Source organism: Lissotriton helveticus, chromosome 3_2, assembly GCF_964261635.1.
Source record: "Lissotriton helveticus chromosome 3_2, aLisHel1.1, whole genome shotgun sequence".
Taxonomy (NCBI): Eukaryota; Metazoa; Chordata; class Amphibia; order Caudata; family Salamandridae; genus Lissotriton; species Lissotriton helveticus.
This window is the reverse complement of record NC_136062.1, coordinates 124,988,046-125,001,150: the sequence shown is the minus strand read 5'-3', so window position 1 is coordinate 125,001,150 and position 13,105 is coordinate 124,988,046. Positions and strand designations below refer to the sequence as shown.

Sequence of the window (13,105 nt, the reverse complement as noted above, 5' to 3'; positions counted from 1 at the left end):
TGCGTACTATGAAGCTAGGATCAGCGAAGCGAAAGATACTCAGAAAGAGACCTTTAATGTACTCAGGGAGCGGAGTCGTTTGAAAGAGTTAAGGACAGACACCAGTCAGGGTGATTGTGACAAGATGCAGGATTTATTTTTTACTAAGGTTGAAAACATTATTACAGATATACCACCTGCCCCCTGTCAGTGGAGGAACCATCTGACTTTCAGGGTACTGCTATCTCTGTGTTCCCTGTGCTTGAACCACATGATTTAGCTCACATGGTGGCCAAAGAAAAATCGGGGTCACCTGAAGCAGCTTGCCCGCCGAAGTTGTTCAGAGGCTGAGATACTCCGAGTTCTCTCGTCTTTCGTTGAACAACATCAGCTGCTACACAGTCAGCAAGCTGGTTTCAGGGCACACAACAGCACTGAGTTGGTGATGTTCTCAGTGCTGGATGACCTGCGGCTTGCAGCAGATAAAAAGCCCCCTCAGCTCTAATCTTATTGGACTTCTCAGCCGCATTTGACAGGGTGAACCACGCGCAGCTGCTAGCCCGTATCAGGCGGCTGGGAGTCACTGGAATGGTCCTCCAATGGATTACCTCCTTTCTGGAGGATCGGTCTCAAAGAATCCAATTAGGTGATTGCACGTCTAGGCAGGGCAACCTACAACAGGGGGTGTGCACAGGGCTCCGTGCTGTCCCCTCTGCTTTTTAATATTTGCCTTCAGCCTTTGATGGATGCACTAGCCAAAACAGATTGTCAGGTGTTTAACTACGCTGATGATACCCAGTTAATTGTGCGAATTGACAACACTCCCGCCCCACAGCGTAACGTCCAGAATATCCTCCGGTTCACTATGAACTGGATGACCTCCAATTCACTGCTGGTAAATCCAGATAAAACAGAAGTACTAGCTCTTACTTCAGGGGTCTCGCCCTGGTCCTGTCTTTTTTGGCCTCAAGAGCTGGGCACCACCCATCACCGGTGCCAGCAGTGAAGAGCCTGGGTATAAAGTTGGATACTGGATTAACCCGAAACAGCCAGATATCTACTGTTGTGGGCAGTTGTATTGGCCTAATACGGCAACTTCGTAAACTGGTGACCTTGCTGTTTTTTTCCACTATGCAGACAGTGTTGACGGCATTAATCCTATCACGCTTAGATTATTGCAACGCAGTCTACACTGGGCTTCCTGAAAAACTTCTGGGGAACCTCCAAGTGGTTAAGAATGATGAGGCAAGGTTGATTTATAAACTGCCAAGAGGAGCCCATGCCACTCCCCTGCTGCAGCAGTTACACTGGCCTCCCATCAAACAAAGCGTTAAATTTAAGGGGTTGTGCATTGCACACATATCTCAGTTTGGAGACGCACCCAAATACATCAAAGACCGCCTGAGGCCTTATGTGCCCAGAGCGATCTTCGGTCCTCAGAGTCTTGCTTGTTAGCCTGCCCACATTTTAATAGAACGACCTTAGGGGGCCGGGCCTTTTCAGTTACCATCCCCAAGATCTGGAACAAACTACTGGACGGTATGCGTAAGGAAGCCAGGTTACTAATGTTCCGGAGGAAACTTAAAACCCTTCTGTTCACAGAGGTGTTTGGATAAGTAACTCCGCTGTATGATGTGTATAGCTGTGCGAAAGGAGTCTGGACCTCAGATTTAGGATATAGTGCTTGGAGACCTTCTGGGGATTGGCGCTCTATAATTTAACATAACATAACTGTAATTTCGCAAGATACAGAAGCATATATTGGAGTTGTAGAGCACTTAGCTTTTGTTTAACACCAAGAAAGGATTTGAGCTGCTCCTGAACCTGTTTTGTGTAGTCCGGATAGATAGCTATCCTGCTGTTTCCAAAGAGGGTGGTTGGTCATTCATGGGCCGCTCGAAGAATGCTTTCCCTGTCGCTTTAGTTAAGGATTTTGGTGATAAAAGCTCTTGGTGGGGCCCCGGCGGGGTGGCACTGAAGCTTTTTGCACTCTTACTACAACAAAAAATTCAGATAGTCCTGATGGGCTCAGTCTGCATCCAATCCTCTACAGCCTTTTCAGTAAAGTCCCCTCTGCTCCCTCGTGGAACCCTAGGATGTGAATATTGCTGTGTCAAGAGCGGCCTTCTGCGTCGCCCGCTCATCATTCCAACACCTTCATTATAGTGGTCATCTGGGCCATTTGACGCTTAAGGTGTTCCACTTCCCCCTGCAGTACCAATACGCTGGCTTCGGCATTTGGGACTTTGTCTGCGACTTTCCTCAGGTGTGCTCGCAAGAGATTAACAACAATTGATACGGTCTCTATTTTACACTCAAGCGTGGTCCGGTAGCCTTGGATTGCTGCCCAAAGTTCTGCCCTGGGAGGCTCTGGGTCTCCCTCTGCTGCGCCCCGTATCGTTTATCCCAGTTTGCCTTATGGTTTTCGTTGGGTGGGACGGAGCTTGCATGTTCTTACCCATGGGTGCTGCAGGAGATGAGGGCTTCTACTGCTAAGGAGACCCCCTAGAGCGATGGGCTGTTAGCGCAACTTCTTCTGGGATACCAAAAATCGGGAAGATGATCAAGCCACAGCAACCGGGTCAGGCAGAGAGGGGAGCCTCGAGGTGTGACGTACTCCTGCATCACTCCCCTTTCCGCACTACTCCATCAGATAGGCTGCTCCAGCCAATGCCACGGCTATACCTCGCCCAATGCGTGCCTCGATGGTGGCGGGTATGTGGCAGGGTGAGCCCTCAGCAACTTGGTAGCACTCCCTGGAGGGGGACACAGGTTGTTGTTCAATGAATTGTGTTGCCCACCTTTTTTTGTTGCAATTTTCAATGAGGAGAGGAGCAGTGATGAATGGCATAGGATGAGATCCAAGGAAGAGACGTCTACTAGGTTGTCAATCCCCAAGTTTGGCACGGATATTCCCTAGAGGGGCACCACAAGAGCACGGGCAGATCTCCGAGCGAGCCAGGCCCCAGCAGGCTGCAGCAAAGTCTGGCTGACCTACTGGTGATCGGTCCCATGAGGCCTTAATCTTACTGTAGGCAGTAGTGGCTCTGAAGCCCCTGTGGGGAATAGGCAAAAAGCAAACTGTTGAAGTATCCGCGGGTATCCCCCTGTAGGAGGAGAGCTGTTGTGAGCTCCAGAGTGATATGTTAGGGGCCATAGTGTCTGTTGGCTACATGCTCAGCACTAGTTCATTTCCTTGCAGTGCGCTGTTGCATGTAGTTAAGGCCCGCCATGGTGCTCCGGCAGCACGCTGGGTCGCACTAGCCGCAGCTATACTTAAGAAGCCCTGGTGCAGTGAGGAGGCCAGACAGGCAGCCCTGAAGGCAATGGGCCGCCATTCCGCTAGCTCCCCCTGCAGCAAACAGGCCTGGGCCTGCCAGCCCTGCGGCAGCGTGATGAAGCGCTCTCCACGGGGCCCCCTCCTACCAAGTGTTCAAGAAAGTGTGCCAGATCTCAGGCAGGGGCTGTGCCGCTATCACTTATGGTCCTGGCAGGGAGCGACAGGAAGCCATGCCACTGCTGGGTCCACCTACCCGGCCTCCAGGGCTGTATCGATTTTTTGTCATTGGGGCCTCCTCCGTCTATATAGACGATCGGCTGGGGTCTGCTTGCCAATCTCTGGTACCTACTTTGTGCTGTGACAGGCCACCATCCAGCGCGGTGCAGGCCTCACCCCGGTACCGGTCAAAGTCTATGCCAAAAAGGGCACTGAGGATCGAGCAGATGTGGTTTCTCGTTGCCTTTTGATTACGCCTGGTGTGTTGCAGCACCAGATCACTGGTTACCCATTTGAATTAGGCAGGATTGGCATGAATTATCTATGCTGGCTGGCAGGGAGCTCAAGTACTCATGTTCTGTCGGTCATGTTTCTAGACAATATGTATGAGAGGGTGCTGCACTCGATATAATAACACTTAAGTTGATTCTTAAACCGATGTGTGTGCTGTGTTGGATTAGTGCCTGCACACTGTGACAAATAAACTGAATATGGCCTGGTGCCTGAAGACCACCAGGACTCCAGCACGCACTACAAAATTAAATACTCCTTTTGTCCATATAATGCATTTTATATCTTATATCTTGTCAGAAAAGTTCATAACATTACAATCATCATATGCTGTTAATCAATAAATCACAAGAAAATCATTCGAAGTTTGCATTTTCATCAAGAACACAAATTATATCAGTTGATCTCAAAATTGTTGAAAACAAATCAATAACACCCAATGCATTTCGGGGCCAAGCCCCTTCGTCAGGGGTCTATTGGAGAGAAAGAAAAAGAAAGAAAGAAGAAACCTTATTACTCTTGATGTCAAGGAGAGTGAGTATGTATATGCTGAAATCTCTTATGCTGCATGTGGCTTACCTAGTTATTGCAATTTGTTCGCTGTCACTACAAAATATAGTGCTTATGTCTGGTATTGTCTTCTGCTTGCTATGTCTGTAAGGAGATGGTTTAAATTACTCATTTTGAATTCTCCACTAGTTAAAAAGTGAATCACGAAAACCTAAATTAATATGAAAGGCTCACCTGTACTTGTGGCCTCAATCCGTTCTCTCTAAAAAAATGCGAATAAGCGAATTTTAGTCACGCATATTCAATGTGTGTGCAAAACTGTATTCGTGTTATAAAAGAGGGGTGAGGTGTCTTTTACCTGTATAGTTTGTCGTTGTTACAAAACTATAGCCTTTCACATTTTTACGAGATTACCTGCAGAAAATTAAAAATGAAAATACAGGCTTAGCTGAATTTGCCGAAAAAAATTTCCAAAGAATTACCGACTGGGTAAAGCGCATCCGCTTACCTGCGGGTTTGGTAGATGAAAAGAACAATTGAACAAACCCAGACAATTTACAGACACTATTCAACAACTAGAAGAATACAAAGGTACTTTACGCTGCTATAATTGCAAAAATTGTAATAACGTAATACCAGGCAACATCCTACTACACCCACGGACAGGTGAAAAAATTAAATTGAGGCATAACACAACCTGCAATTCAGAATTTGTGATCTATTCCATCAAATGCCCGTGCGGCTTGATATATGTCGGCAAGACCGAACGCAAGCTGAAACTACGACTTTCTGAACACAAGAGTCGTATCAGAAACAAAAATTTAACATCACCACTCGCAAAACATTGGTGGGAAGTTGGCCACACCATCGCGCAACTGAGATTTCAAGTCATTGAACTACTTCCACAACGATTGGGCCTTAACAACTCCAAAATCCTACTACAAAGGGAGGCCTTCTGGATTCGTAAATTGCAATCATTGACCCCCACAGGGTTAAACGACAAATTGGACATGGCATGTTTCTTGTAGAATGATTAAATAACATATATTGACACTAGATATATAGCAAGATATATAGCACTAGATACATAGCAACCCCTAGGAGACTCACACACTGTCAGATATACACATTTATACTTTAGGTATATTCTTAGGAGGCTACTATAATGATATTCACAGAAATCTTCTTTACGCAACAATGCTCAATATGTAAAAAATACCGAGAAGGTCTTGAATTCATTGAAAAATTCTTCGAGTTAAAATGTTTTATTGTGTAAAATTGTAGATAATGTCTTGTATGGATTGTATAATGCAACTCGTTTATTCTCTCTACTTTCACATTATTTTTGCCTTATTATTTCCCCGTATCATTAATTTTCCCTTATTATTTTCATGAATACTCTCTCTTTTTCGATAAAGAGCACTCAAATTGCAATTCCGGATAGGTATAGGGATTAAACAATGAAATTAGTCAATACTGATAAAAACACCATTCAGAAATGGCCGACCCCCTTTTTTCTAGTCCGGCGTCTATGTTCACCTAACTAGTGAACAGTGATAAGGGACTAACTTGATCACAAAGCTCGAACGAAACGCGGATGCGTGAGCTTTTCTCTCCTGCTCGAAGGACTAAACTTGCTACCGGTAAGGGACAGTATCTTCGTTTGTTAATATCTAATGAGGAGGTCTACCATCCGCATAGAGAGTGTGCTTAACACCACTTTTTTGTACACAGAACTATCGCTAATTTTGAAACGCCAAGCGGGACTGATTCATCTACCAAACCCGCAGGTAAGCGGATGCGCTTTACCCAGTCGGTAATTCTTTGGAACATTTTTTCGGCAAATTCAGCTAAGCCTGTATTTTCATTTTTAATTTTCTGCAGGTAATCTCGTAAAAATGTGAAAGGCTATAGTTTTGTAACAACGACAAACTATACAGGTAAAAGACACCTCACCCCTCTTTTATAACACGAATACAGTTTTGCACACACATTGAATATGCGTGACTAAAATTCGCTTATTCGCATTTTTTTTAGAGAGAACGGATTGAGGCCACAAGTACAGGTGAGCCTTTCATATTAATTTAGGTTTTCGTGATTCACTTTTTAACTAGAGGAGAATTCAAAATGAGTAATTTAAACCATCTCCTTACAGACATAGCGAGCAGAAGACAATACCAGACATAAGCACTATATTTTGTAGTGACAGCGAACAAATTGCAATAACTAGGTAAGCCACATGCAGTATAAGAGATTTCAGCATATACATACTCACCCTCCTTGACATCAAGAGTAATAAGGTTTCTTCTTTCTTTCTTTTTCTTTCTCTCCAATAGACCCCTGACGAAGGGGCTTGGCCCCGAAATGCATTGGGTGTTATTGATTTGTTTTCAACAATTTTGAGATCAACTGATATAATTTGTGTTCTTGATGAAAATGCAAACTTCGAATGATTTTCTTGTGATTTATTGATTAACAGCATATGATGATTGTAATGTTATGAACTTTTCTGACAAGATATAAGATATAAAATGCATTATATGGACAAAAGGAGTATTTAATTTTGTAGTGCGTGCTGGAGTCCTGGTGGTCTTCAGGCACCAGGCCATATTCAGTTTATTGGTCATGTTTCTAGGCCACACCCCTGCATTTTTTCAGCATTAAATTTTAAGTACGAAAAAAAATCATTAAAATACTGGAATTGGATGGAGTTCTGTCGTGGGCACTGGTTAGGCCAGCTGACTGCTCACCCCGGATTGCCCTCCTAGAATTGCTGGATGACTTGGGTGGTAAGCTATCTGAGAGGTATCTTGTGGGGCTGAGTGCTCTGCCTAGTTAGCGGGATAGAGCCCAGAACCGGACTTCAGCCGCCACCCCGAACTTGCAGGCATGGCAGCAGGCTATGGACTGGAATTCCAAAATGGAGGAACCAGTGCATGTAGCACATGGCCCCTCATAAACATCATACAATATTGGGTATTTGGTGGGACTATTTTGGGCTCCAGGTATTGCACTGACTATCCTTGTGTTGATGTTTATGGGGGAAGTCACTGCTGATTGTTTGGCTTTGCCTCCCTTGTTCACCCTGTTTGACTTCTGTTTTGAAAACCCAATAAAAATATCTTATTAAAAAAAAGTGAACACGGAGTTGATTCGAAGCTGAAATGCCATTATTGTAACCTCTTTGCTTCAATTCCCACTACATTAGCAGGTCAAATTAGATGGTCAACAACAGTCTAACAACACACCAAGATTGCCTAAGTACATTGTGGCCTTGACACCTCAATGACCAGAACCACCACGGGCTAGTGTTAGTAGGTGCCGGCAAGCAAAAGGGGCGGAACCACAGGAGGAACACTTACAACGGATGAATATGAAAGGTAGCGCATGTTCTATTTCATGGCAGTATGCATAACCACTGCACTGATTACCCATTTTAATGCTACACAACTGGCATACATGTATGAATATCCGCGGATATGATAGTTTGCACAGTGCAGATGTAAGCAAACTTTCAAGGACATTATATGAGAAGTTAACACTGCTAAGTACGGCCATCTGTAAAAGTGTAAATGATTGCATGTAGATGCCAGATGGCCCCATCTCTCGAAGGCCGCCTCACCCAGCCCCTGGTCAACACCACTCTATATACTGGGTCTAGAAGACCCACCCTTTAAAGGGGTGGAAATCTGCACAGTCAAGAATCCCAAGTAATGCTGGCTAAAAAAAACAGGCCTGACTGAGGGTGGATGCCATGACATGGGATTACCCCAGCGCCAGCTGCCACAGACCCTGATACTATGGCTTAGAGGTTCGACATAGCCCTCTGCAACTGGTGCATTAATTCACTGAGCTATCTAGACTGGTTACAATGCCAACTTTGGAAGCAAAACGCCAAGAAGAGTGACATTACTAATGACATGTGTTCAAGGGTTGCTGAAAGACAGGAACAGGTCCCTCTCGAAACCAGTGAGCGAACTGCTAGGGAAGGCGACACCTTTTCTCCTCCCAGGCCAGGAACATCCCAGGGAAGAAAGCAACAAAGGAGATGAGGAGGCTCTGAGAGTTCAAGAATATGAGGCACTGCTAAGGAAGGTCTGTGAGATTCCAGCACAATACCCGCCCACATAAGCCTGGAAATGTCTTGATGTATCAGGTAAAGCCACACGCATTGACTTATCCATTGATGCTGCATCAAGTGCAGTGATACTGTGGCACAGAGGCGTGGGGACCCCACAACACCCCAAACACAGCTGTCTCACACAAAAGGTTATGGGAGGCTACTTGCAATAAGTCTAACTACTGGCAATAGCTTGGAGAGGCACTTCGACCCGTTCTTTTGCTCACCATACCACCTCAGTTTGGAACCAGCCATATGCAAATCAGTCCTGACCCTGCTCCTCGTGGGAACCATCCAGCCCGAACTGCTAAGCCAGGTGATCCCTGAAACAGAACACAAGCAACCCAGGACCGGTTTTACCCTAGTTATGGGCTCAGCCAGGTGCAGCTTGGTTCCAGTGAGAATGTGGCCCATGTCTGGGCATACCCATGCCACTTAGGGCGGTACCATTAATACACAAAAGGTGATGGGCAGCGGCTTGCAATAGTCTAGCCACTGGCAATCGCGCGGGATGCACGCCAACCCATCGCCAGTGGTTAGACTTGTTGCACGCAGCCTCCCATCACCTTCTGTGCGTTTCATCTTTTACTAATTTACCAGAAGACGGGGCAGTTACTAATACGGAATTAGGGCCCGTGACAGTCTTGTTACGTCACTGACCGCACTTTCAAAGCCCCTCAGGTCTTTAAGAGGAAGATAGACCAGCAGGGTGACCTCCCACGGCCCCCAGCTCGCACAGACACCATTTGCCGGCCGCTCCACCTACTCCAAAGATTAACACAACACAGATGGGCATACGTAGCAGATGGACACACAACACCCCCTCCCCCAAGATCAGTGACCGGCCTGTCCGGTCTGAGAAGTCAGGAGAGATGCGGCGTGCCAACCCCTTCTGAGGGTAACGCTGCTCCCCCCCCCTCTTCCAAGGACCAGGGAGGTCTCCACTCTGGCCCTCACCCCCTTCGCCCCCCCCCCTCCTCCCCCCGGCGCACCTTGGAGCGAAGGCAGGTCATCCCGTACTTTTTACCCACCTCCCATTAACACTGAACACACATAGCACACACATGCTGCGCTGAGTAAACAGACCGGGTCCGCCGTGCTAGCGGCGGCGCCCCCAGGGGCATCACCCTCCCGCCCTGTTCCAGGCATGCCTTGTTATGTACACAAACAGCGATCAAAGTCCCATGCCAGGGCCTGGACATCACACCGCAAATCACTGGTCAGAGAAAAGGCAAACCCTCCACATCGAGGCTAGCCCAAAGCTGCCCGGAACTCAGCTCGTAGAAAAAATATACAACTTTTACAACTTCTGGTATCGCTTAGCTTTCCTCTAACTAGTCCGGATAACAGCTTTAGCATCCTGCTAAAAAAAGTGTCATTTTAAAAGTGCTGCAGAGTGCTCGCTTCCTTCCATCAAAGAGGTAAACCAGACCCGATAAATAGGGTCATTACTGCCCCGTACGTGTACTAGTGACATGCTTAGAAGTGTGTATCCTCTAACCAGAGTGTATAAGAGACAAGCAGATAAAAATTACATTACGTCAACACAAGTTATACAAGGATACTGCACAAAGTACTGACATCGTCCCATTTAAAAGCACTGCAGATTGAAAGTGCAAGGACTTTTCCATTTAAATGGAGATGCCCTCCCTACACTGTCCACATAAAGTATACAGTGGTCCTGCTGAGAGGTGATCGTACTGTTTGAAAAAGGTAACAAAAGTGCTTGCACAACCCCAGTAAACATACTGCAGCCCTCTTCAGTCGTGAATACGAGAGCTGCACCCTGACAGGTATTTCTAACGGCAATAGCACCGAGTCTTTAAAACTCCACTGAAGTGCGGCACTTGGGCTCTGTCGTTCTGTTTAAAGCGCCGCGCCTTGAAGTGCAGGGCGGGCCGTCGACCTCTGCCGGTGACTTTACTGGGATGAATAGAAGGGTCACGCCCCCCCTCGGCTCTGGGATTGCTCGAGCAGTAAGCCGGGCCAAGGTCACTCCTCGGACACCCCGCGCGTAGGATGCGTCATTGTTGTAAGTGCCCGCGCGAGCCAAGGGACGGGAACCGCTTCACAGGTGGGGCGATCCGCGCAGGAACTAATCACACTGTACACACGGAGCACGTCAGAGACAGGGGGGCTGGTATGGAACACGCTGTACATAAAGCACCACGCATCCGCCGCACGCCCAGTTCCTCACACCGGCTGGTACCGCCAGGCCCCGTGTAGCGATAATCCTTGATTTTACGTAGGACGCTGCGCTTCTAATGGTGCAACACTACCTATGCCACCGTACCCGTAAGGGCACAGCATCCACAGCGCTCGACGGGGCAGCAGGGCTCAATGAAACCCCAGTGCCGCAAAACACACCTTGACGGCACCAGCACTACTCTGCGGGACTGCTGCTATGCGTTTAAAGGGGTGATGCAAGCACTTAACAGCCGTCATAATACTTGCTATACATCCACTTAGGAAGTCTCAGCATGTGTCAGCGGGGCTACTGCTGTGCGTTTAAAGGGTAGTGCAAGCACTTCTCAACAGTTATGCAATACATCCGCTAAGACAGTCTCAGCACTTCTCACCGGGACGGCTGTTGTACACTTACAGGCACTTCTCACCTATTATGCTACACCTCAGATCCAAGCGCTTCTCGTCGGACTCCTGCAGTATGTTTAAAGTGGTAGTTCAAACACTTCTCAGCAGTTATCCTATGCATCTGGCAAGACAGTCTCAGCACTGCACTGCGGGACTGCTGTTGTATCCTTAAAGTGATATACAGGCACTACTCACCTATCCTCCTACATCTCAGGTTCTTTGATAAAGCAGCATGAGCACTCCTCAGAGGGCCGGCCTGCCACTGCTGGTTTAAAGTGGTAGTGCTAGCACTTCTTAGCTGTCCTGCAACACTTCAGGCCCTTTTATAAGGCAGCCCCACTACTCATCGGGACTGCGCTGTGGGTTTAAAGTATTAATAAAGGCACTTCTAACCCGCCCCGCTACGCCGCAGATCCAGCTATAGTATGTTTGAAGTGCAGGCACTTCTCGGGTGCCCTGCTATACACCTGATATGCCAGCCCTAGCAGTTCTTAGCGGGGTCTGCTGATGTACGTTCAAAGTAGTAAATCGAGCACTTCTCAGCTGCTCTGCTATACATATAATAAAGTAGACCCAGCACTTCTAACGAAGGGTGCCATGTGCTTGGTGGGGCAGTTCAAGGAAGTCTCGCCTGAGCTGCCATATGTTTGGTGGGACAGAAGTAAACCGACACTTCTCAGCAGCCGTAATGTACAACAGTGTACATACTTCTCCGTATGGCTGCCTATACACTCACTAGTTGAGAGCAACAACACGTCTAATCAGGGCTTTTAATGCATAGGACCGAGGCAGCAGGGTTACTGTGCTTTCAGGTGCATAGACCCAGGGCTTCTTGGCAGACAGCTGAGCTATTCGTTTACTGGGGCAATATACACTCAGTGTTGCTATAAGTGCATTCGGACAGTAGTCGCACTTTATGCGTTTAGTAGGACAGAGAAACACTCCTCGCCAGGGCTGCTCTTTATCTAGGGGTCACTGAATGTCCTCTCCAGCTGTCTCAGTCTGCTTTTCGTTCGATAGGAAGCACGTCTCACTAAGATTAAGAACGTCCAGCACAACAAAGCCTGACACCTCAGCAGGGAAGCTCTAATAGGATTTTTTTAATGTAACAGTAGGGGGTTCATCCCAGATGATTTGCGTAAGCCAACGACGTAAAAACATTTATAAAAAAAACGTGTTTTTAATATACTGAATAGGTGTAATTATGTTGATGGGACAGAGTTAAAACTTCAGCGGGGATGGTAAACGTTTAGCGGGGTAGTACTCGCACTTCATGCCAGTGATGCTTGGCCCCAGTGGGACTTTACCTGCACTTTTTGGATGCCCTGTTATTAGTGGAGAGCGATATCTGCACACCATACAGAGAAGTGGATATTGTATGTACTTTATTCACGTTTCAGGGGTTGCATAGATAGAAGCCCGAATACGATATAGCACGACGAGCGCCTTGCTGCAGAACAGCACAGTTGAAAGCCATACACAGACTGCAGAAACACCATAAAAAACACTTCTAACAGATTCAAGTTTAGCAGCGGAGGGTGGAGTTCACCGAGCGGCACAGGTGCCTGTACTAGAGGAAGGACAGGTGCGCGGACGGTATTTGTAAACTCAGGTACCACTCGCAGCGCAGGGCAAGGCAAGCTCCTACCTGCTGCCGGTCGGACGCTGCCTCCCGCCTGCCGCTCCTAGAGTGGGAGTCCCATGCCCGCCCCAAGGCTGCTGCTGCAACTTCCCTGCCTGAGCCGCAGGAGCGCACCTCTGAACTGCCCGAGTCCCGGGGACGGGGCGGGGCTCCGGCAGGAGCCTGTGCGGAAGCCGCTCATTGGCCAGGAGGCCGGTGTGGGATGGAATCCAGCGTCTCCAGACGCTTCTAACGGCTGCGTCCATTGGTCGCCGGCACCCGTGCCGCCTTCTTCAGAGATTTCATGCTCCCGTTGGCCACTTCCAGCTCCCCTCACCGTGTTTTGTTTCGCAGGAATGTTACAAGCTTACCAATTCCCAAACTATGAAAAGAGGCAGCGTGTGCCGCTTCACCGGACCTGCCAGAAAGCATTACCATTATTCGATCTTATGTAGTTATCAAACATGCGTGCGCATGACCTTTTTTAATTCCATAA

The 13,105-nt window shown here is 47.5% G+C and overlaps 1 protein-coding gene across 2 annotated transcripts in view; it reads right to left on the bottom strand.

Annotated features, from left to right (window-relative positions):
* Nucleotides 1-12,788, bottom strand: part of CGNL1 (cingulin like 1) — a 601,175-nt gene extending 588,387 nt beyond the window's left edge. For both annotated transcript variants that reach the window (XM_078684907.1, XM_078684910.1), the window contains exon 1: nucleotides 12,637-12,788. The gene's annotated coding sequence lies outside the window, so the exon portion shown is untranslated. The remainder of the gene's footprint in view (nucleotides 1-12,636) is intronic.
* Between the last annotated feature and the right edge of the window lie 317 nt (nucleotides 12,789-13,105).